Below are 24074 nucleotides of genomic sequence, written 5' to 3'. Positions count from 1 at the left end.
TTCAAAAAGATCTAGGTAAATTTTTTTTCTTAATTTGAGGTTTTATGGGCTTTTTGACTCTAGGACTTTCATCCTGTTCTAATTTTAAGATTTTGTCTCCATTTTCTCTTCAAATATTCACTCTACCTTATTTCTATTTTTCCCTATTTTGGTGACTGTTTTTACTCATATGTTAGCAATTATATTCTTTTTTTTTTTCTCAGATTAAAAAAAAATTTTTTTTTAAGTTATCTCTATCTCTATGGATATCTCTATCCATCCAGCATGGGGTTCAAACTCACAAAAACAACATCAAGAGTTGCATACTCCACCAATTGGAAGACCTATGCACTCCACACTTACATTCTTTCATATTCTCTGGCTTTATTTTTATATTTTCTTTTGCTTTTTCCTCTCCTCCTTCCTTTGTTGAGAATTCCTCAATATGATCTTTCCATATACTATTTTCCTCAGCTGGATCCTATTAATATTTATCCCATCTAGTATGTTATTTATCCCATCTATTGTACTTCTCTTAACAATTTTTAGCACTTATTTTTCTTTTTAAAATAAGTTTCTCTTTTTTTACACTGTTATTTGTTTTCCTTTTTTTTGTGAGGTTATGTTTCAGACTTATTTTAAATTCTTTGTCTGTTGTTCTAACACACGCTTCTAGGGAAATCTGTAATCACTTGCTATTTTTTTTTCCAAATAGGCGTCTGGTTATTTTAGCCTGTGAGCTCCTACTCTTCTGGAAGTATTGCCTGGTTCACGTGCTGGGAAATGCCAAAATCCATCCCTGACTGGGTGTTGGGATGTGGGATAAGCCCCAGGATAGAGAGCTCTGGCACAGAACATCACAATGAATTATTTCTCTCTCCATGAAAGGGAGGATGAATCTGCTTTCAAGGGAAGTACTCCTTAGCCTGGGTAAGTGAGTCTGGGGATTGTCAAGGGGGAGTAGTGGGGAAGCATCCGCTCCAAACAGGCTGGTTCCCACTGTTTTCTCTGCTCTCCACCTGCAGAACTCTTACATCCTGCCCTCGGGTCCAACATTCCCCCACAGTGACTTTGTGACTTCTACTTGATTGGTGTAAGGTGACGAGAATGGATGACAAGAATACAGACTAGGTAAGCCTGGACACTGGACTGTTTATCTCTGAATCCACAGGCACAGGACGGGGTTAACACATGGTAAGGGGCCAACATATCATTTTGTAGTGAAATAGTGGTAAGTGGGATGAGGACGGCACAAGGATGGTATGTACATATTGATTACAAACACATATTGGCTACCTACCAAAGAGTGAAGATAGAGGGTAAGGCTCAACAGGGAACTTGAAAAAAAAAATGTTAGCTTCATTAGGTTACTTTACAGAAACAGAAATTATTTAGTTTGTTATTCATACACACAGAAAAGTCAGACAAAAAGTACTTATTTACTAAACATACATATAATTTTATGTGACTTCTATGAGGCATTGGATGCTGTTGGCAAAACTTTTTCTTTCAAAACTGTCTTAAAAGATGCATCCTTCCTAACACCAGCCTCCTTGTAGTGAGTGGTTTTCTGCCTACCCAGTGGTTTCTGCTTCCTCATGTCTCTCATTGGCTGATTTCTTTCTCTCCCTCCTGGTTCCCAGGATTTTATCCTAGGCACTCTCTTCTCACTCTGTTTTCTTTCCTTGAATGGTCTTGTTGAACCCCAAGGTCACAGCTACCACCCCTCTAATGGTGATGTCCACATGCACATTTCTAATCCTCACCTGTCCTCTGAGCTTCAGGCTTACTATCTACAGGGTAGTTCTACCTGGTCCTCCTCCTGGCGTCTTCACCTCAGCTATTCTCCCCAACCAAGTACAGTTTCTCCATTTCCCCTCCAGAAGTTTCAAGGTGGATCTTGCCATTTTCCGCCCCAGCCACACCTAATTCAACATGTCCATTCTACCTGTTCCTTCATTTCCATTATGGCTGCTACTTTTTTAGTTGGGGCTCTCATCAATTGCGAAGTGTACCATTTCATTAAATGCCTAGCTGGTTGTTCTGCCTCCAGTCTCTTGTCAATCTCCACAGCCCTATGATGATGTTCCTTAAAATTATTCAGGAGCTCTCCATCACAGAGATAATAAAGCCCCAGCCAATTAGCATACTACTCCACTTTCGTCACGGTACAGTCCCAATCTATCTGATCTGTCCCATCTCCTAATATCACCCATGCTCTACTCTGTGGTCCTGGAGGTTCAAAGAAATTGTGATTCTTCAAAATGTATCGTATTGCATTCTCTCTATCTGCAATGTCTGTCTGCTTTGTTGACACTTTGTTGAGTGAGAAGGGTCAGCCTGGCTGAGAAGAGAAGAAAAGCTGCAAGTTGAGCTGGTAGAAATGGAAGCAAAGTGTTCAATAATTTCAAGAGAAGTTGAAAGTCATCCAGAACACGAGAGAGAGAGCAGCTTTGAAGGTGGGAGGCAAGGAGAGGAAATAAAGCTGTTAGTTCAAGTTTCATTGTCTATTATCCAGTTCTTGTTGACCCGGCAGTGGGATCATCGGCTAATGGTAATTGTACCGTAATAAGAAAATCTACATTCAAATGAAATAAACAGTAATTAGGGATCTTGAACTAGTTACCCTTTCTTGGAAGTGAGTCAGGGGATGATTTGGGGAGGGGTCTGTGCTGTAAACAAAGAATGAAGTCACAGAGGGGAAGAAAATGGTTTATGTATACACAGGATTAACTCGATCCTGTGCTTGGGAGAGCTTTCTGGTATCATCCACCTGTGTTTTCCCCACTATTTTTGGTCAGACAGAGTCCATGTAAACTAATAAAGCATGTGGTTGTCGATGTCTCTGAGAGTCTCATCACATGTTTCTGTTTGGAAGGAAACCCCAGAAACCAAGAACCTGGATGGGGAGATGGTAGACACTCACAGTCCTGCATGGGTTTGTAACAGTCCAGGCAGTTTGCTCACTGACTTGCTCCTCCCATCCTTCCATTACTCAGTAAGGAGGGGCAGTGGGAGGGAGAGGACAGGATCCGAGGTATCCAAACCTACCCTGGGGATTCGAACAGGGAGCCAATGTATAAGAAACGTATTTAAATGATATCTCCCCCAAATATAATCTATGCTATTGTTTAAAAAAGAAAGCCGGGGGAAGGAAGGAAAAAGAAAGAAAAAGTTTTTATGTACAAAAAAGGTATCATCTCTAATGGAAAAAAAATGCAAAGCACTGAGTGTACTATGCTAGCTTTTGTTTTAGAAATGGGAAAAAATATGAATATATATATGCTAATATTTGCATAACAACACGAAAATTTACATAATAACCTAATAAAACTGGTTTCCTACGATGGAAGGAAATGGGAAACAAGATGAATGGATTCAGAGTGTTAGTGAGATATCTCGACTATGTTTTTTCACATTGTTTTCACATTTGAAAGTACAAATGTTTTATCTATTGAAAAAATAAAATAAGTTTAGTTGTTGCTGTATATTTGTTACCTTCTAGAAATAAATCAGAAAGAAATGATCAGACAATTGATTATCAGACAACTCACGGAGAAGGAGGTGGAAGAGAGAGAGGGAAATGTTCATTATAGGGTTGTTTCTAATACAACAAAGAAAACTCAGATAGACAAGTATCTGAATACAATAGTTTGCAATTGTAAAATGAACACATGGAACTGTCAATGGTTATGAGGTAAATACATATTTGTGGACAGTAATAGTGGGAAAAATGCAATACAGAATAGTATGTATAGCATGATTTCTACATAGAGATATAAAGCCCTGTAGAACAGTACACACAAAAATGTTCATTTGAGAATACAGCTAATTTTAGTTTAAACTTTGTGTCTCATGCAGTGAAGTAGTGAGGTTTTGGGGTTTTTTTTTAAGATTTTATTTATTTATTTGACAGAGAGAGAGAGAGATCACAAGTAGACAGAGAGGCAGGCAGAGAGAGAGAGGGAAGCAGGCTCCCCGCTGAGTAGAAAGCCCGATGCGGGCCTCGATCCCAGGATCCTGAGACCATGACCCAAGCCGAAGGCAGAGGCCTAACCCGCTGAGCCACTGAGGCTCCCGTAGTGAGGTTTTTTATGTATTAAATAAACGTTTCTAAAAAACCACCTCTCACTGTCCCTCTCTCTAATTAAGCAAGATGTCCTTCCTTATTTTATACTACTGAAGTCATGGCAGTAACAATTGATTATTTACCATGTCCCAGGCATTGTTGTGAGTACTTTAGAAGGATTAGTTAATAGTCAGAACCCCGATATGAGGCAGGAATTATTAGATTTCCATTCTACAGGTGAGGATCCCGAGGCTTGGTAGAATACGTACCCTGCCCGGCCACACGGACACTCATGAGTGGTGAGGATCTAGAATGTGGACACTGAGTCTGGAGCTTCTGATCTCATCACTGTGGAATCATCTCACATGAACATTTATTGGGTCTTATCTCACTTTGTTATGACTGTGTAGTCTCGGCATTCTCGACATTCTCTTTAATCTTTGGTTCCCTGCACAGTTGCTCAGCCTCTGGCTTTTAACACACACCAAATGTTTATTGAATGAACGAATGAGTTTATTTTAAGCTGGAGATGTTGTTCGACTGCAGCAGCTCTCTGGATGTTATCTCCTGTGGCCGTTTCTAATCATGTTGGTTGGTTCTCTTCGATGTTGTTACTGTGAATTCCATGATTTTGATAGCTAGGCATTTCTGTACTATAAAGCTGAGGAATGACTATTTATTCTAACAGTAAGAAAAATCAATAAAACATGAATTGGTACCCACCACGTAGCAGGATCTGTCCTAGGCAGCAGCTGTGGGAAGATAATAAAAAGACAGTTGTAAGGAGTTCATAGGTTGGGGCAAAAGGCAGGGGAGAAGGTTGTCGCCCCAGTCATCACTCCTTTGCAATGGAGATGGAGGGATACACAAGTCACCAGAAAGCCCAGAGGGAGAACCACTCCCTCCAGCTGAGTATGGAGCATCCTGGAAGACTTCCCAGAGGAGGTGGCAGTGATTGAGCTGAATTTTAAGGAATAACTAAGAATGGAGCTGACAGTAAGTGGTGGGCAGAAGGAGAGCAAATCAGGCAATACTTTTAGGAGCTTGATGTCAAGGCAACCTCATTACAACTTTAAGAAAAGACTTCCTGCTAAGAATCCCAATAACATGTATGTGGATGGATCAATAAATGTAGTCAGGAGAATGGGGATTTAGAAATTGTGTGGAGGAGCACCTGGGCGGCTCAGTTGGTTAAGTGTCCTACTCTTGATTTAGGCTCAAGTCATGTTGTCTCGGTGGCGAGATGGAGCCTGGAGCCCCACATCTGGCTCTCCACTAAGCATGGAGACTGCTTAAGATCCTCTCTTGGGGTGCCTGGATGCCTCAGTCAGTTAAGCATCTGCCCTCGGCTCAGGTTATGATCCCAGGGTCCTAAGATCGAATCCCGAATTGGGCTCCTGCTCAGTGGGGAGTCAGCTTCTCCCTCTCTCTCCACCCACCCCACCCCACTTGGGCTCTCTGTCTGTTTCTCTCAAATAAATAAATAAAATCTTTTTAAAAAATAAAAAATAAAAAATAAAATATTCTCTCTCTCCCTCTGCAACAACCCCCACCAGCCCCTGCTTCTACAATCTCTCTCTCTTAAAAAAAGAAAAAGAAAAAGAAAAAGAAAAGAAATTGTGTGTAAGGAGAAGTGTATGCTTATGTGCACACAGGCAAGCCTGTGTGATTGTGTAAGATCAGAGAAAAAAGGAATGGTTCCATTTAGTGGAAGATTAAACCTTATTTTAGATCACATCTTTGTTTTCTGACATTCTTAACAGTAATTGCATTAATTGTGACTAGGCTGGTCCTCTCTGTGCTGGCTTAGGCACATGAATTCCTTTCCCTGACTCTGGTAGCCCTGTGCAGAGCCAGAGTAATTTCCTCGTTATTACTCATTACTCAGTGACCAGGAAAAAATTAACAAGCTTCAAAGTACGTCTATTTTATATCCAGAAAGAATTTTAAGCCTTGTGATTTTATCAGACCAAATAAATATATAACCAAGTATATTAATGGCATTTCTTCTTTCCAATTCTAAAAACTTCTTTTAAAAACAAGGGAAGTAAGTAGTCTCATCCTTCATGGATTCCAGAGGTCCTGAGGCCACAGCAACATTTCCACCAGGGGCTCTGAAAGGTAGGGAAACAGGAAAAAATGTCCTGAGAGAGACGGTCAAATCTAGTCTTCTAGTCAAATCATCCAATTAAAACACACACACACACACACACACACACACACCCCTACAGCTGCTGTAATTACAATTTACATATTGAGAGCCATACCCCAGATTTCTTTATCTTGACCACTTTGTGAAGTGGAGGAATTAATTAGAAATTAATTAAATTGCAGGCAATTTTAATTAAGGGGTTAAAAACAAGACATACTTAGAAATGTTACACAACTCTAATTAGGAGAGCAGTAAAAATCAACAAAGGAATCCAATAAACATATTTTATCTGCAAATTTTGACATCATCACTACCTAATTAAGTAGACCAAAAAAGGAGGGGACAGGTAGTAAAGTATGAGCAGTTTGGGGGAAAGATGCCAGAGATGGGTAAAATCAGATTTTTAAATTTCTTCTATACCTTTAGTGAATCGCATTCAAGTCTCTCTTAATTGAACATCTGGAAGCCTTGGGTGATTCTGGATGGGAAGGAGATAGATCTTTATGTTTAATACACAGTGCATTCTTGGCATGCATTAAGTGCAAAATAGTAGCCTCCTGGATCTTTCATCACACAAGGTCATGGAGATGTTCATTACAGGGCTCCTTTTATAATGAATAGGTTATACTTTCACTAGTTAAATGATGAACTCATCCTGGTGATTCAGGCTGGTGTAATTTGTGTTTGGTGTTCAGAGCAGATAAATAGCACAGTTCCCATCCCAAAGTTATATGTGTCCTTGGGTCCCGCCCCTTTGCAAGGCTGGCGTTGCCCTTGTGAAGACAGCCACTGCCCACACACAGGGAAAGGGCTAGGAGAAGGTGATTCTCTGATGGAGAAGATTAGGGGGTATCTCTCTGACCTGTTCACTTGATTTTGTCTTCTTGGATCCCAGCCCTCAGTCTTTACTTCTGTTACCGTCACTACCCCCCAGATCTCCCAACCACTTAAAATTGTTCTCAGTCATTCTGACTCAGTCTAAGTATGCAAAGGTACAACTTGTGCTGCCTGCAGATGTGAGGTTTTCGCTGGGAAGCCTGATACCTAATGTGGGACTGGGGTGGGGGAGTCTGCGGGATACCTTGCCCTGGAGCAGGGTTTCCTGATCTCGGCACTCTCGGCCTCTGGAGCAGAATAATTCTGTGGAGGGCTGTCCAGTGCTGGCGAGGGTGTTCAGGAGCCTCTCTGGCCTTGATTCATTACGTGCATGCTGTGACAATTGAAGATGCCCCCACATTGTCAAATGTACCCCAGGGAAAAAACAGTCCCCCGCTGAGAACCACTGCCCTAGATCCATGGCCCTTCAGATGGAAGTTCTGCTCCTTGGAAGTCTGAAGTACTTTTCTCTTCATATTGCACACCCTGACCTAAGAGGGGAGAGGAATCCTTCTCCAGTGTTCCTCCCACCTATAACCAAACTGCACTCAAGCTGCCTCCAATAGGAGGAGGCTGCCAAATTGTTCCTCAGTTAAACAAATTTCTGCTTGTGTCACCCTGTCACTTGTCAGTGCCTCTGGTGATGATTTTGCTGCTGGGAATCTATCTTTCTTTACTCTTTTTTTCCCCCCACTCAATTCCTTTTTTTAAATTTAATTTTATTTTTTTCAGTGTTCCAAGATTCATTGTTTATGCACCACACCCAGTGCTCCACGCAATACGTGCTCTCCATAATACCCACCACCAGGCTCCTTACTCTTGTGTTCAAAGATAGAACTTTGAAAAAAGAAAAAAAAAAGTGTTTAGGTCTCTGGGCTACTGGGAAGCAAGACATTTTTTCCATATATTTCAATTTTCTCTATCATACTGATTGAAATTGAAATTGTTCTTGCTGTCCCCCAAAATTATGCTCCTGAATCTTCTGGAATCCTTTCCACAGCGTCATCCACACGGTTTAATCCTTTGTCAGTTCCTTTTGTCCTGTCGATCACCACGACGAGAGGTCTCTACTCCAACACACCTTTGAAGAAAATATATCCTTAACTATCATAATTTCATGGTCAATCTCAACTTGCGAAGTGAGCCCTTCTCTCCTCTTTTCTCCTGCCCATCGTCTCCTTACCCAGAGAAGGCTGACTTTATCTTAAGGACATGGTTCTCATTTTAGCCTATATCAGAATCACCTGGAGGGCCTGTTGAACCATAGATTTCTTAAAAAAAAAAAAAAAAAAGATTTATATATTAGAAAAAGAGAGAGCAGGGGAAGGGACAGAGAGCAGAGAGAGAGGAGACAAGCAGACAGCAGGGAGCATGGCTTGGGGCTCCATCCCAGGACCCTGAGATCATGACCGCAGCCAAAATCAAGAGTCAAATGTTTAACTGAGCCACCCAGGCACCCCAAAACGTGGATTTCTGAACCCCAACTCTAGGTTTCAGATCTGACCTGAGGTGAGGCCCAATAGTTTGCATTTCTAACAAATTCCAAGTGATGCTGATGCTTCTGCTCCAGGCACTGTATACCTTGAGGGCAGAGGGAAAAGCCCTCCAAGTGACTCGGATAGGGGCGGGGTCCACTTAGCGCAGAGCCACTGGTTTATTTCCCCTCCCCCTGCAGACAACAGTATCTTTTGACAAGTTCCATCTTTTTTTTTTTTTTTTTTTTTTTTAAAGATTTTATTTATTTATTTGACAGAGAGAGATCACAAGTAGACAGAGAGGCAGGCAGAGAGAGAGAGAGAAGCAGGCTCCCTGCTGAGCAGAGAGCCCGACGTGGGACTCGATCCCAGGACCCTGAGATCATGACCTGAGCCGAAGGCAGCGGCTTAACCCACTGAGCCACCCAGGCGCCCGACAAGTTCCATCTTAAGAGCAATGCCAGCTAAGGTTGAAAAGGGCTATGAGAAAGTTTCCAGATGTTAGGAAACAAAGGTGGGCTCAAAAAAAAATTATATATATATATATATATGCACACGCGCACACACACACGCACACACAAACACAACACTACAACTCCTATGCATTTCAGGTGCTCAGACAGGTGAATTTCTACCTGCATGGGCTTTCAGAGGGCTGTTTTGCCATGCTCCTTCCATGAAAGAAATAAGATTTGCAAGCTTACAGACTTACAGACATTTATTAAGTAAACGAATTGCATTGAGAGTTGTCTGAAGAAATAGAGGAGAGAGCATAAGGGCTTGGAGTGTAAACATCGGGGCTCTAGTCTGGTTGAATAATCTGGGCAAGTTACTTCATGGCATTTTGCAAAAACTCAGTCTTATCTCTTAGATAAAGGACCTCGATTCTTCACAGAGATTGAGTGCTATGATTCTAGAAACTCTCTTCCTTACGAGGGAACCTTTTAAGATCCTGGCCCTGCAACTGGAACATACCTAACTCGATGTGACTGGTCTCCCTTGGCAGGCTCAAATGTCTCTGTCTCAAACCTAAAAATGAAGCAGTACATGCCATTTTTTTAAACATAACCACTCTGGTAGGCTGAGAAATGGCCTCAAAAGCTATCTCGATCCTAATTCCTAGAACCTGTGAATGTTACCTTACCTAATGGGAACTTTGCAGATGCGATTAAGTTAAAGAATTTTGAGATGGAGAGATTGCCATGGATTATCCACAAGGGCCCCAAATGTAATTACAGGTGTCCTTATAAAAGAGAGGCAAAGAGAGATTTGACAACAACAGAGGAGCCCAGAAGAGGGGGAGAAGAGGCGATGTGACTCAGGGCCGTCAACCAAGGAATGTCGGTAGCCTCCGGCATTTCTTGCTGGAGAAGGTAAGGGACAGGTTTTCCCCTAGAGCATCTGGAAGGAACCACCTGCTGACACCTTGATTTTGGCAACATAAGACTCATTTCAAACATCTGCCCTTTAAAACTGAAAGAAAATAAATTTATGCTCCTTTAAACCATAAAGCTTGTGGTAATTTTTCACAGGCAGCCATAGGAGACACCAAACTTAGGCCAGTATGACGTGCCCCAGTTCCCAAATTGGAAGCCTTTGGCAGAGCTGACCACAAGTGGTAAATTGCAGGCTTGTTCCAATGAATCGCATCGCCTGCCTTTTGACATGAGAGCTGCCTTTCTTTAGTTCATACAGTCTCTTGATTCTCTGTTCAAACGGCAATATCTCTGACAGGAACTCTGCCTCAGTCACTCACAGGTTTAGCCCCAGACATGGTACAGTGTGGGCATTTCTTACATGTTATTACATGTAAGAAATGTAATGTACATGTTATTACATGTACAGGCTCCCAGCTGAGTGCCGAATACCATGAAAACTAGTGTTGGGGGCAGGGAGAGGGAACTATCTGGAAGGAAGTTGAGTCTTTGTTCAAGCTCACTTCCTGCATTCCCTGAGTTCCTGCCAGGTCCACCCTCTGGCCAGGTACTCTTGTCAAGGCCCCAGAAGGACATTTTTTGTTGTTTTTAGGAGTAAGTAGGGGGAAAAACATATGCATGGAGAGGCCCTTAAGCTGAGCCCCTATTTGCCTGGCATCCTGCCAAACTGATTCCCTGTCTCACTCCCTTTAGTGGCCTCATACTGTTTTTTCTTTTTTTTTTAAGATCTTATTTATCCAATTATCAGAGAGAGGAAGAGAGAGAGAGTGCGGCAGGCAGAGGGAGAAGCAGTCTCCCTGCTGAGCAAAAGAGCCCCATGCGGGACTTGACCCCAGGACCCTGGGATCATGATCTGAGCTGAAGGTAGACACCTAACTGACAGCCACCCAGGGATCCCTTTAGTGGCCTCATACAGACCTCTCTGGCTGTGTTAGAGGCACAATCTAGAAACTTCCACATTCTCACCTTCAGCTACACACAACCTGCTGTCCAGGAAGCAGAGCAGTTGAAGGGTGGTGGACTTTGGGGAGAACGTGAAAAAACCCTTTCCTGAAAACAAACACCCATTCTTATTTTCTTCTCCCATCTTGGTAGAAGAACACCTCAGAATTGGCATAACTTAAGGAGAAGGTATTTTTATGTGAAAATACATAAAATTTGAATTGGGACAAAATGTTCTCATTGTGAGGTGGAAAAACAGGTCCCTGGCAGATGTGAGCAGGTAAGACTAGCGTGTGGTACACACGGTTCCTTTCCCCCTTTCCCCTGTCTCTGATCTCATCACCAGCTGATTATGACAGTCTTCTCCAGTGAACCCAGACCGGTCAGCTAGAGACGGCACTCCGGAGAATCATCATTTGGCGTGCCTATAGTACCCCAGGGCTTGGAAGACAGGGCTGCCCTGTGAACTCTTTCCAAGTTGTGAATTCACTTAAACAATTTCTGAATTCTATTCCCCCTTTATTCTTTTTATATAAGTCTCATTCTGCTTTTTGTTTATGTGGGTTTTTTACATCTCACATATGACTGAAATCATATGGTATTTGTCTTTGTCTTACCTATTTCACTAAGCGTTAAGACTCTCTAGTTCCATCCATGTTATCTTAAATGCCACAATCTCTTCTTTTTTTATGGCTGTGGAATATTTCATTTTATGTATGTTGAGGGTTTCTTTTCCTTTAGTGCCCATTGTTCTTGGTCATGCCACTTTGTTAACATATAATGTATTATTCGTTTCAGGGGTACAGGTCTGTGAATCATCAGTCTTACACAATTCACAGCACTCACCATAGCACATACCCTCCCCAATGTTCATCACCCAACCACCCTAACCCTCCCCCCCCGCCCCACCCTCAGCAACCCTCAGTTTGTTTCCTGAGATTAAGAGTCTCTTATGGGGGCGCCTCAGTGGCTCAGTGGGTTAAGCCTCTGCCTTCGGCTCAGGTCATAATCTCAGGGTCCTGGGATGGAGCCCCACATCGGGCTCTCTCCTCAGCGGGGAGCCTGCTTCCTCCTCTCTCTCTGCCTGCCTCTTTGCCTACTTGTGATATCTGTCAAATAAATAAATAAAATCTTAAAAAAAAAAAAGAGAAGAGTCTCTTATGGTTTGTCTCCCTCTCTGGTTTTGTCTTGCTTCATTTTTTCCTCTCTTCCCCCATGATCCTCTGCCTTGTTTCTCAAATTCCACATATCAGTGAGATCATATGATAATTGTCTTTCTCTGATGGACTTATTTCATTTAGCATAATATCCTCTAGTTCCATGCACGTCATTGCAAATGACAAGATTTTATTTTTTGATGGCCGCATAATATTCCACTGTATATATACACCACATCTTCCTTATCCATTCATCTGTCAGTGGACATCTGGGCTCTTTCCATAGTTTGGCTATTGTGGACGTTGCTGCTATAAACATTGGGGTGCAGGTGCCCTTTACTCACCCTTTATTTCCTTATTTATTTTAATTTAAAAATATTTTATTGCTAAAAAATGCTTACAGTGAATCATCATCTTTTTAATGGTATTTTACACTTTTATTTTTTTTAATTTTTTTATTTCATTTTATTTTATTTTATTTCTTTTGTTTATGCACCACACTCAGTGCTCCATGTTTATGCACCACACTCATTGTGCTCCATGCAATTAGAGCCTTCCTTAATACCCACCACCAGGCCACCCAACCCCCCACCTTCACCCCTCCAAAACCCTCAGTTTGTTAAAGCCCACATCTCATCCTACCCACTCTGAGAAGACTTCCCTAATTATACTGATGTTTGTCTTCCCTAAATTATTCTTCTACTGATAAATCCCGGGAAGAATCTAGATTTTGTGGAGACTGAACCCTGACAACAGCCCTGTAAAATATTCTGTAGAGAAAATGGAAAGAATTCAATTTTTCCCCAGGTTGATCTGAATTTGTTTAGAAAAGTTTATGTTGATGTCCTGTAAATTTTTCAGGATGTTCTCTACTTTGGGAAAACCACTATCAATTTTCTTTCATACATGAGCTCTCAGATTTCAGGGCATTTCAAGCTTCCTGTGTGACGTCTAATCAGAAATAGCCTTATAATTGATGACGTTTGTTGACCAGTTGTCCCCATTGCCCTCATATCATTAAATTTCATTTCTAGTAAGGATACATCTAAATATCGAAGATGTTGTGGCTGATGCAATCACATCCTGTCAGGGGGAACTGGGCAGCTTCTGTGGAGTACCAAGTTAGGAATGTTTCTTTCTGAGCTCTATGGACTAGAACCAGGTGTATATACTCCAAGCCTTGTGCTTTCTTTCCTCTTTCTTTAGAAAGCTTAAAATGCACTGGGTATTTAAAAAATATCTCCAGGATTCATTCCTCTCACTACATCTAGTAAAATATCTGTGACATTTCAAAAATGTATGTCTGAAAGAGTGAATGTAGAAATGAGTAAATGAAGAATGGAAGTCCAAGTATCTTCAAATATTCTGATTGCTCTATTTTCCTCCTAACATTTCTCATACTAATATGTTAATGGCAATGTGTCTTATTTAGCTGAATCTCAGGCCTAACTTTTCAGCTGCTGGAATTAAAGTCTCGGTGAAATTGCAGAATGCTGACATTGGAAAGGACCGTACAGATTTCATAGTTTAATCCTTTTTCGTTTTTAATAGAGGCAGTCAAGGCTGAAAAAGTTATATCCAGGGCCTCAGAGTAGTGAAGGGGTTCAGGACAGACGCCCCTCACCCCCTGCCCCAGTCCCTGGAATGTGCCACTTTGGCATGTGGATTATTTTGAGCTCAAGGCACTTGAGACCCTGTGGGCTCAAGGGAAATTTTGTTCCTTCCTTAACCACACAAAGAATCTAATTTGGAGGTCTTTCCCAGAGTAAAGGCTATTAACCAAGATCAGTTTTATCTGAGTGACCCATCTGTACAGCAGGGCAAACGTCTAATTACCGAACATCTGCTCTTCTTATCACCCTGTGAAATGCATTCCTCTTCTCTGAAATCCCGGATCCCAACCCCATTCTCCTTCAGGATGACATATATACCTCAGTCGGCCTGACTGTCTTTGGCATTTCCATGTCTAAGTGGATTCCCCGTCGGTATGCCTATTACATTTGATTTTTTTCCTGTTTTGTGTCTCATGTCCATTGGATTCTTAGTCCAGCCAGAAGGACCCGTGAGGGAACAGAAATTCTTGCTCCCAGCAGTCGGCATGGTTGGCAAGATACTTTAACTCGCTGGACCGTGCTTGCCCCGACATTGCTGCAGCTGAGATCCTGGGACCTCTAGACATACAGCCGGCAGGAGGTGAGGTTTCTTACCAGGTCAGTCTCCTGGAATCTCTCTCTGCGGAGCCTAATGGAGTGAGAGGGGTAAGAAGCTTTTCTCTCTCTTTCTACATTTAGGTTAGCAGGAGAAAAATATTTGTGGAACTAGTCTGGTGACTCGTTGGTTAAATCTGGCCCAGCACTCTAGTTACTGATCCATTTTCTCCCAGATAAAGTCTTTGTTTTCCTTTGTCTGTGTCTTTTATGTTGTTTGTTGCTAAGGGATAGCTTGGAAGCCAAAGCCACGAAATTGGTGGTCACAAGTTGGCCACTGTAAAGCTGTAAGAGGCCTCGTCCCCTCAAGAAGACTTCCCTTCAAGAAGACTTAACCAACTTTAAATTGGTTACAGAATGGGTTAGATTGACACTAGGTCACTTGCTTATTTCAAGAAAACTTCCATGCAGTGAGGTCCGCTGTAGAACAACACACAGCCTTCGAGTGCCTGGGGGGCTCAGGCAGTTAAATGTCTGCCTTCGGCTTAGGTCATGATCCCAGGGTCCTGGGATCGAGTCCTGCATTAGACCACCCCCCACTTCCCCACTTGTGCACGCTCTCTCAAACAAACAAACAAACAAAATCTTTCTTTTCTTTCCTTTTTTTTTTAAGGTTTTTTTGTTTATCTGTTTGACAGAGAGAGGTAGAGAGCGAGAGAGGGAGCACAAGCAGGGGAGTGAGAGAGGGAGAAGCAGGCTCCCTACTGAGCAGGGAGCCCTATGCGGGGTTCGACACCAGAACTCCAGGATCATGACCTGAACAGAAGGCAGATGCCCAATGACTGAGCCCCCCAGGTGCCCCCAAATAAAATCTTTAAACACACACACACACACACACACACAGTCTCCCACCCTGTGGTACCTCCCTTAAAGTATTAGTGTGGCTCCAAGAGATCCAAGGCTTAAATAAAGCTGCTAGACTTTTCCTTTCGTCTTCTTCTTTGTGACCAATGAGAATATTCTTTGCCATCTCCACTATTCAGAGAGTGCACTTACTGGGGTGCCCTTTGGTGGTCAATCAAATAGAGTGTGATCCTAGTTTCTCTCTGCATTTGGCTACGCCAGCTCTCAGGGGCCTTTGTCATGAGAGTTTCCAGCCCATGAAACCTTGGTTATCTAACCCTTTGTTGCTTATTATTGTTAAAAATTCCAGAAGCACATGCCTGATGTCACAGATTAGTGGGTCTGTGACTGCAGACATCACACGTTTTTTTTTTTTTTTTTTTTTTTAAAGATTTTATTTATTTATTTGTCAGAGAGAGATTACAAGTAGGCAGAGAGGCAGGCAGAGAGAGAGAGGAGGAAGCAGGCTCCCTGCTGAGCAGAGAGCCCGATGCGGGACTCGATCCCAGGACCCCGAGATCATGACCTGAGCCGAAGGCAGCGGCTTAACCCACTGAGCCACCCAGGCGCCCCGCAGACATCACACGTTTTTGTGGGAGACTGTGGACACTGATTTCATTGCACGGTCCTACTACCTGTGCAACGAAGGTCTTTGCTTTCTTAGACTCATAGCAGGAGTAAACTTTTGGATCACGAGGGCTGGATCATCTATGCCTTCTCTGGACACCTCTTACGTCTTTGGTTAAGCCTTTAAAAGGCTTAATGGTTTGAGTTACTATTAAGAGATCCTACTTGTCAATGGCCAGAAAATGGATCCCTTAAACTGGTTATATTTTTAAAAAAATACAGACACACACATATATGTATATATATTACGAAGAGTTCTTAATTGTCTTTTTAGTGTAATAGCTTGCCTCAGGGACTCCTTAACAAGATGAAAGAACAGAAATTAGACATTAGACAAAAAGAAATGTCCACATCCAATATAAATTCCCCTTATTAAAATCAGGTGGCGTCTGTCTGCTTGAACTTCTGTTTCCCTACAGGATTTATAGAGATCATTCTGACCTAAACTCTAGGTTCTAAGTGTATAGGTTGCTCACATAAATGCTAAAAGCCAGAAAATGAATTTAATGAAAGCACTTGAAGCTGGCTCACTTTACTCCTGCTTTCTGGGGCTCTAACATCAGGCTGTGTCTACCCTCAGGCATTCTTATACAAAGTCCTTTGCAAGAGTACCTGAGACCTCCCCACTACAAAAAAAATTTGTGTCCCTTGGACAACGGTAGAGCTTTTAAATTATAAAGCCCTTTTACTTTCCAAAAGATCCTACTAAATTTAGAGAGCAATTAGAATAATTATTTGGCCATATTCACTACCTTCCCTTCTGAGGAAATAGATGACCAAAATTTCTCCTGGGCCCTCCTACAACTGATTTGCCTAAGGTCAATATTCAAGGGCCAAGGTTAAATTGTGTATCCAGAAGAAGGGCTTTTAGTAAAATGCTCTATACAGACTTTACAAAGGCATAAATTTTTTGGCTTTCGTTTTAGTTATAATTCTCTCTCATATAAAGAAGTAAATTTAGGGACACCTGGGTGGCTCCGTGGGTTAAGCCGCTGCCTTCAGCTCTGGTCAGGATCCCAGGACTCTGGAATGGAGCCCCACATTGGGCTCCTGGCTCAGCGAGGAGCCTACTTCTCTCTCTGCCTCTGCCTGCCACTCTGCCTGCTTGTGCGCGCCCTCTCTCTCTCTGACAAATAAATAAATAAATAAATAAATAAAATATTAAAAAAAGAAGAAAGAAGCAAATTTAGTTTAAAAGATCAGGTAATCCTTTGATACTCATTGACATTCAAGGTATAATCCAGTTCTTTGGGGAATTAGGAACAACTGTCGTTATCTTATAAATCTCTACAAAACCAAACTACAACCTTAGAAACAAGTTAAAGCCCACCCATCTGATTAATCTCTAAACCTTGGCTATTTCTCTCAAGATGTTTGTGAATAAAATAATCCAGATAATGGATAAGGAGGATGTGGTATATACACACAAAGGAATAATACTTAGCCGTCAAAAAAAAAATGAAACCTTCCCATTTACAAAAACGTGGATAGAACTATAGGTTATGATACTAAATGAAATAAGTCAGAGAAAGACAATTATCATATGCACTCAATTGTATGTGCAATTTAAGAAATAAAACAGGGGATTATAGGGGAAGAGAGGGAAAAATAAAACAAGATGAAACCAGAGAGGCAGCCAAAACATATGAAACTCTTAATCATAGGAAACCAACTGAGGGTTGCTGGAGGGTTGGGGTGGAGGGATGAGGTAATTGGGTGATGGGCATTAAGGGAGTACATGATGTAATGAGCACTGAGTTTTGTATAAGACTGATGAATCACTGACCTCTACCTTTGAAACCAGTAAGGCCTTATATGGTAATTAATTGCATTTAAATAAAAAAACCAATCAGGATATGGGTCAATGGGTCAAAATTGCCTGTACTTTAAGAAGAAGGGAAAACTTTAAATAGCTTTTACCCCAAAACTCTGAAAAATTTTTTTCTTTACCTTCTTTTTCTGTCCCTTGAAGTGATAAATCTTATCATATCTCTGAAATGTAAACACAGCCCACAATTTCCTGAGATTGAAGAAAAAAAAAAAGAGGGAAAGAGGTCTTCTAAAAATACAAATTGCCAAGAAGACTCTTATGCCCAGATTCTAGCACCTCTAATAACAGGCAGATAAGCTATAAGCATGCACCTTGCAAAAAATTTAGATTTTCTCTCTGTCTTTGATAACAATTTTGGTATAAATATCTTCTCCAGGACCTAAGAGTCAGTCTTTGATATGCAAACTTTAGGGAAAAGTTTTTCATAAAAATAAATAAATAAATAGAGGGACGTATTTAAAAATTGACCCTATACTGTCCCTTCCACAAATATTAGTAGAAACAAAATTAAGATTTTTGTTTACATCTTGTCTGAGTTTGTGTGTCTGTGTTTGTGTCTGTGTGTGTGTGTATCTATGTATTTTGTAAATATGAGATATTTTCTCTACCTCTGGGTGGAATTGCTAAAATTAGTATGTAAAAGAGCTCTATTTAGTTGGCTTGAAGACGTGCACTTCTAAGGATTGGGCATTCTAAAATTCAGAAGGGTAGAAATTAACCCAAATGTTTTTCAAGCTCACATGATCTGGGAAAATATTTGGTATTAAAGCTCAATTAAGGATGCTGTTTTAAATAAAAAAGACATGTCTTTAGAGTTACCAGCATTAAGTACAAAACTTTTATTCTCTTTGTGTTTACTAAAAGTCAAGTAAGTTCATGGTATTTTTGTTGCAAAATTTGTCAGTAAAAAAGAAACTTAAAATAATGTTGACTTGCCTAATGCATCATGAAGTTTTTGTGGGTAGTCTAACTATTAAGAACAAATAAATTAAATAGATGTAAAAAAGTAAAAAGGTTTGTAGCTAAGCTTTCAAATAGCTTCCAAAATCTTTGGTAACCTAAAATTTTAAAGTTTTGCCAAGTTAAATGAGAAAAGTTAAGTTTGTTGATTATATAGATTATTTCTGAATAAGATAATATTTTATCTTATCTAAACATTAAGTACTGAACAGGGTTTATCTACTTTGTCTTATTACAAAAAAACTACAGATAAATTTGGGTCTGTTAATAAACATATTTTATGCTTTAGTGGAATATTGTACTATGAAAAAAATACATGTTTCCAAAAATTACAAAATGAAACATATCAATAAATCTGCCTGTCTAAAGAATTCTAATGTAACAGACAGTTCACAATTGGTTACTTCTTAGTTTCCACTAGAGACTGAGGTTTCTAAAAACAATATTCTTTTTTTAAAAATGTTATTTATTTATTTGAAAGAGAGAGAAAATGAGAGGGGGGAGGGGCTGAGCAGGGAGCCCCAGGACCCTGGGATCATCACCTGAGCCAAAGGCAGACGCTTAACTGACTGAGCCACCCAGGTGCCCCTAAAAGCAATATGCTTATAAATGTAATTGAGACTGCTAGAAATGATAAGGGAAGCAACTCTATGCAAGGAAAATAAGATGTGTTTTGACAAGAAAGGTATGAGGTATGGGAATACATTTTTGTTGAAGGAAAGAAAGTAATTTTGTCCTAAAATGAGGCTGGTTATTTAGAGGGAAGGCTTAGGGCAAAATCTCAATGAAAAAGAAAGTTGTGGAAGGTTTGTCAAGGGAAATCTTTGAAAAAGAATTTTATGCATGATCAGGTCTAAGATTAGAATTGGAAGAGTTTTGAAGTACGCTGGTGTAAGACGGAGATTCAGCTTTTCTCTTCATAAGAAGTACAAAAGTTTTCTTAAACTATTGGTCTGCTCTTCATAAGACACTGTAAACAAAAGATTTTCTTTACTTTTTGTCTGCCTAAAAAACAATAACTCTAGGTTTGCCAAAATAATTTCCTATATTTATCTGGTCTTTGATTACTTAAGAAAACAGAGTCTTAATATTAAAAGCTAAATTTTACTCACAATTATATGACCTTCTGTATTTGCCTTTGATATCCTTTATTGCCACTTTGATGAAATGGATAATTAAATATTGTTTTCTAATCATGATTCTACTTAATCAAATGTTCAACTCTCTTGTTTTTTTTTTTTTTTTAGACATAGTTTCCAATCAAATTCTAGAAAGAAGTCTTTTCACCACAATCTAATTGAAATTTTCCAGCGGCCCCTGGAACATTTCGAGAGGAAAAAATTTGGTGAGAAATTAAACTAACTAGGCTTATTCGGTATGTTAAATAACTTGGAAGCATTGTCAAATAAGTGGTATCAAATACTGTTAGATTATATTTACAGAGGTATATTATCAAAACATGTGTTCTACAATTAAATGAAACTCCTAGAATTCTGATGTCCTGGTATGCTGCTACTGCTGCTGTTGTTGTTCTTATTTTTTTTTAATTTTTTAAAATGATTTTATTTATTTATTTGAGAGAGAGGTCAGTGGGAGAAGCAGACTCCCTGCCGATCAGGGAGTTCAATGTAGGACTCGATCCCAGGACTCCAGGATCATGACCTGAGCCGAAGGCAGTCACCCAACCAACTGAGCCACCCAGGCACCCCTGTTGTTGTTATTATTATATTTTTATATTATATTATTATATTATATTTTCATTAATATATTTTATATTTAATCAAATATATCTTTGTAAGCAAATTAAAACATTTATCTTTTCTCCCTACCAGATCCTTCTAGAATTCAGAAACTCTCAGTGAGAATTCTCAGTTGTGGAGAGCCATCCAGCAGATGCAAGGAGTCACGTAGACGAAAATGCCTGAAGATTGAGGAAGTGAGAATGATTGGCTAGGTAGGGTTTGGGTGCGCTCGTTGCTGATACATGAACAGCACCAGGAGCCAAGAGAGAAACGCATGATTACTGCTTGAGAACAATAGAGCCCTGCGCGGTTACGTAAGGGTCCACGAGGAGACCGCGTGCACAGGACAGTGATTGGATAGTCGGGCTGGACCGCCTACATGTATATATTGCCAGAACTTGCTTGTAGAAGAGGGAGAACAAAGAGACGCTAAAAGAAACCCTAATAAAGAAGTTTGCTCCTCATCACGTTTGCGGGTCGTTCTTGCTGGCGCGACAACTGGTGCCGAAACCCGGGAAACTGTCCGCATCGCAAAACGGAGATTGAGATAGAGCAACGATAAGGTAAGGAGTGCACCTATTTCTGTCTAGTGAGTGACAGGGAAAGTTCCTAGGATTAGGACGATACAAGTAAAAGTTCCCTCGGCAGGGACGATACAAGTAAAAGTTCCCTCGGCAGGGACGATACAAGTAAAAGTTCCCTCGGCAGGGACGATACAAGTAAAAGTTTCCTCGGGATGGGGAACGATCTTAGTAGACGTAGAATGGAAGATCCCCTAAAAGACGTTCTCAAGATGAACGGTACCCCCTTAAAGGCAAAAACAGCCAGGGCCTTTTTAAAAGAAGTAGCAGAGATTGCCCCCTGGTTTATAGAAGAAGGGCTCCTAAATGTGCCACAATGGGAACACCTGGGCGAGGACTTAAAACTCTGCCCCTCTACATCCCCGGGGACTCTCGCCGTGTGGTCCCTGGTGAAAGTATGTTTGCAATCCCCCCGAGAGCCCCTGCAGCGAGCAGTACTACAGGGAGGGGAAGTTTTTTTGCAAGTGAAAGAAGAATCCCGTAAGGGCTCCTCCCGAGACCCTGACTCCGAAAGCGAAAGCTCAGAAGGGATGTCAGAAAGCGAGTTGCAGGAGCTAGGAAAGATAGAGGCAAACAACCAGAAGGAGGAATCTCCCAGTCTCCAGACAGACTTGGAAGCCATGAGGCAACGATTTGAGGATAAAGAGGCGGAATTGCAAAAAGTATTAGGAGAGTTAAGGGTGCAGGGAGAAGTAATGGCGCAGCTGAGAGCAGGGGCGGAAGCCGCAGTTGTGGCGCAATCGAAATTAAAAACGAAAGTTACGCCGCTTCCGCATTCTAGCTCCACAGCGCCTCCCCATGAGTGGCCCCCGCCTTATAAGCCCAGCTGCACCAAGACGTGCTATTGTTCGGGCTGCACCGCGGAAAATTGGAGAGAGGTCCTTGGCCCGGGAAAAGGCTTTTTTCCAGTGTTAGAAGATCAGAATCATCAGAGGTACCACCAGCCACTAGATTTTAAGTTGGTAAAGCAGCTGAAGGAGGCAGTTAGCAGCTATGGGCCCCAGGCAGCCTTTACGGTCTCCCTTGTGGAGTCGCTGGGAACACTCTACCTCGCTCCCGAGGATTGGGCCAACTTGACCAGGGCGATATTAAGTGGAGGACAATATCTAGAATGGAAAATCCAAAATCAGGACAATTGTCTGGACACAGCACGGAGAAATGCAGCCGCAGGTAACCCGCAATGGAATTTGGAAATGCTGACGGGCACAGGGCCATACCTCGGGGCCCAAGTGCAGAGTACATACCCCCCTGCGGTGTATCAACAGATAGCCACGGCAGCCCTCAGGGCTTGGAAGACTCTGAGAGGGGCAGGAGACTTGCAATGCCAATTATCCAAACCCGACCCGGTGCTTAGGTGGCACCGAGGCTCCCTTTGTGTTTTCCCACAGGATGCGCCTGCTCCACTCTGGGTGCCGGAACGCCTCACCAGGCTGGTGGCCGTGGAACCTGTGGAGGGTGCTGGTGATGGTGATGATAGCGACGATGACTGTCCTGCAGCCTGTTCCCATGAAGGCGGAGCCAGTTCAACTGTGGCCGAGACAAGAGACTGCCCAGCTTCAAGCCCTTCTTCAAATGGCTCAGCATAGAGTGCAATCTTCTCACCCTAACTTATGTTTGTTACTGACGCTTATTTTAATGCAACACGTGTTGGCAATCCAGGGCTCTTATTAGACATTGAGGAGGCTCCTCCTGCCAAGCTAACTGTTGCTCAGCTTGCTGAAAGCTTTGTGAGCTCTTTATTCTCTCACTTCCCTTCTCTGACGCACGCATGGTATGTTGTAGGAACAATTGTAGGAGTACTAGTGGTAATTGTTCTTTTCATGTGCCTCTTGCCTTGTGCACTTAAAATTATATTCGCAGAAATTTATAAGGTGAGAGCTATTGTACGTAACCACCAGTTAATCACTCGCAATAGGCTCAAAGTACCACCTTGAATGCCACTCAAGTATCTCTTGGCTCCGTCAGCGATTGGGTTAGTATGTTATAACAATCAGTCTCATTCCTCAAAAACTGGGCAGGCATAGGAGCCCTGATTATGTTGATGATTCTGGCTCAAGTACTCCTTCTAAAATGCATCTGTAGAATTGCGCGACAACAGCGGCTATGGCAATGGGCTTTGGTCTAAGCCATGATGGCTCTGGAGGTCGGGACCTCCTCCCAAATATGGCTTAGTATGCTGGATCGGTAGCCAAAGACGGGTAAAACTGATCCCTCACCATAGCAACCTAAGACAGGGGTCCTCGATCTAGGGGGAGTACCCGATGACGGGTAAGCATGTGTGCTGAGGATTGGCAACCTAAGACAGGCACGATCCCTGCCATATAAACAAATAAAAAAGGGGGAGCTGTGGAGAGCCATCCAGCAGATGCAAGGAGTCACGTAGACGAAAATGCCTGAAGATTGAGGAAGTGAGAATGATTGGCTAGGTAGGGTTTGGGTGCGCTCGTGGCTGATACATGAACAGCACCAGGAGCCAAGAGAGAAACGCATGATTACTGCTTGAGAACAATAGAGCCCTGCGCGGTTACGTAAGGGTCCACGAGGAGACCGCGTGCACAGGACAGTGATTGGATAGTCGGGCTGGACCGCCTACATGTATATATTGCCAGAACTTGCTTGTAGAAGAGGGAGAACAAAGAGACGCTAAAAGAAACCCTAATAAAGAAGTTTGCTCCTCATCACGTTTGCGGGTCGTTCTTGCTGGCGAGAGCGACACTCAGTGAGTACTTTTACGGCAATATATTATATTTTTATTTTATTATTATTATATATTACATTATTATTTATATTTTAACATTATATTTTATTATATATATTTATATTATATATTTATATATTTTATTATAGCTTTACTATATATAATAATATATTATTATATTATCATTTTTATTTATCATTATATTTTATTTATTTATATATTTAATATATAATATTATAAATATTTTAATTATTGTATTATTAATATATTATTATATTTATATTATTATGTTTTTATATTTGATTTATATATATTTTTATTTTTATATATTATATTTTAGAGAGAGCACACACACAAGGTGCGGGAGGGAGGTGAAGGGCAGAGGGTGAGGGAGAGATGCCCGGGGTGGAGCCCTACATGGGTTTCGATCTCACGACCCTGAGATCATGACCTGAGTCAAAATCAAAAGTTGCAGGCTGAACCGACTGAGTCATCCAGA

General features: G+C 41.5%; 1 long non-coding RNA gene across 1 annotated transcript; it reads left to right on the top strand.

The window, feature by feature from the left end:
* Positions 1-285: 285 nt before the first annotated feature.
* On the top strand, positions 286-22675 carry LOC116572750. The gene is made up of 3 exons (XR_004278504.1): positions 286-297; positions 17255-17262; positions 22549-22675. It is a non-coding gene; the product is annotated as an uncharacterized LOC116572750 (long non-coding RNA).
* The last annotated feature ends 1399 nt before the right edge of the window (positions 22676-24074 follow it).

Source organism: Mustela erminea, chromosome 14, assembly GCF_009829155.1.
Source record: "Mustela erminea isolate mMusErm1 chromosome 14, mMusErm1.Pri, whole genome shotgun sequence".
NCBI classification, from domain to species: Eukaryota; Metazoa; Chordata; class Mammalia; order Carnivora; family Mustelidae; genus Mustela; species Mustela erminea.
Note: the sequence above shows the minus strand (reverse complement) of the source record. Positions and strands in the feature narration are given on the sequence as shown.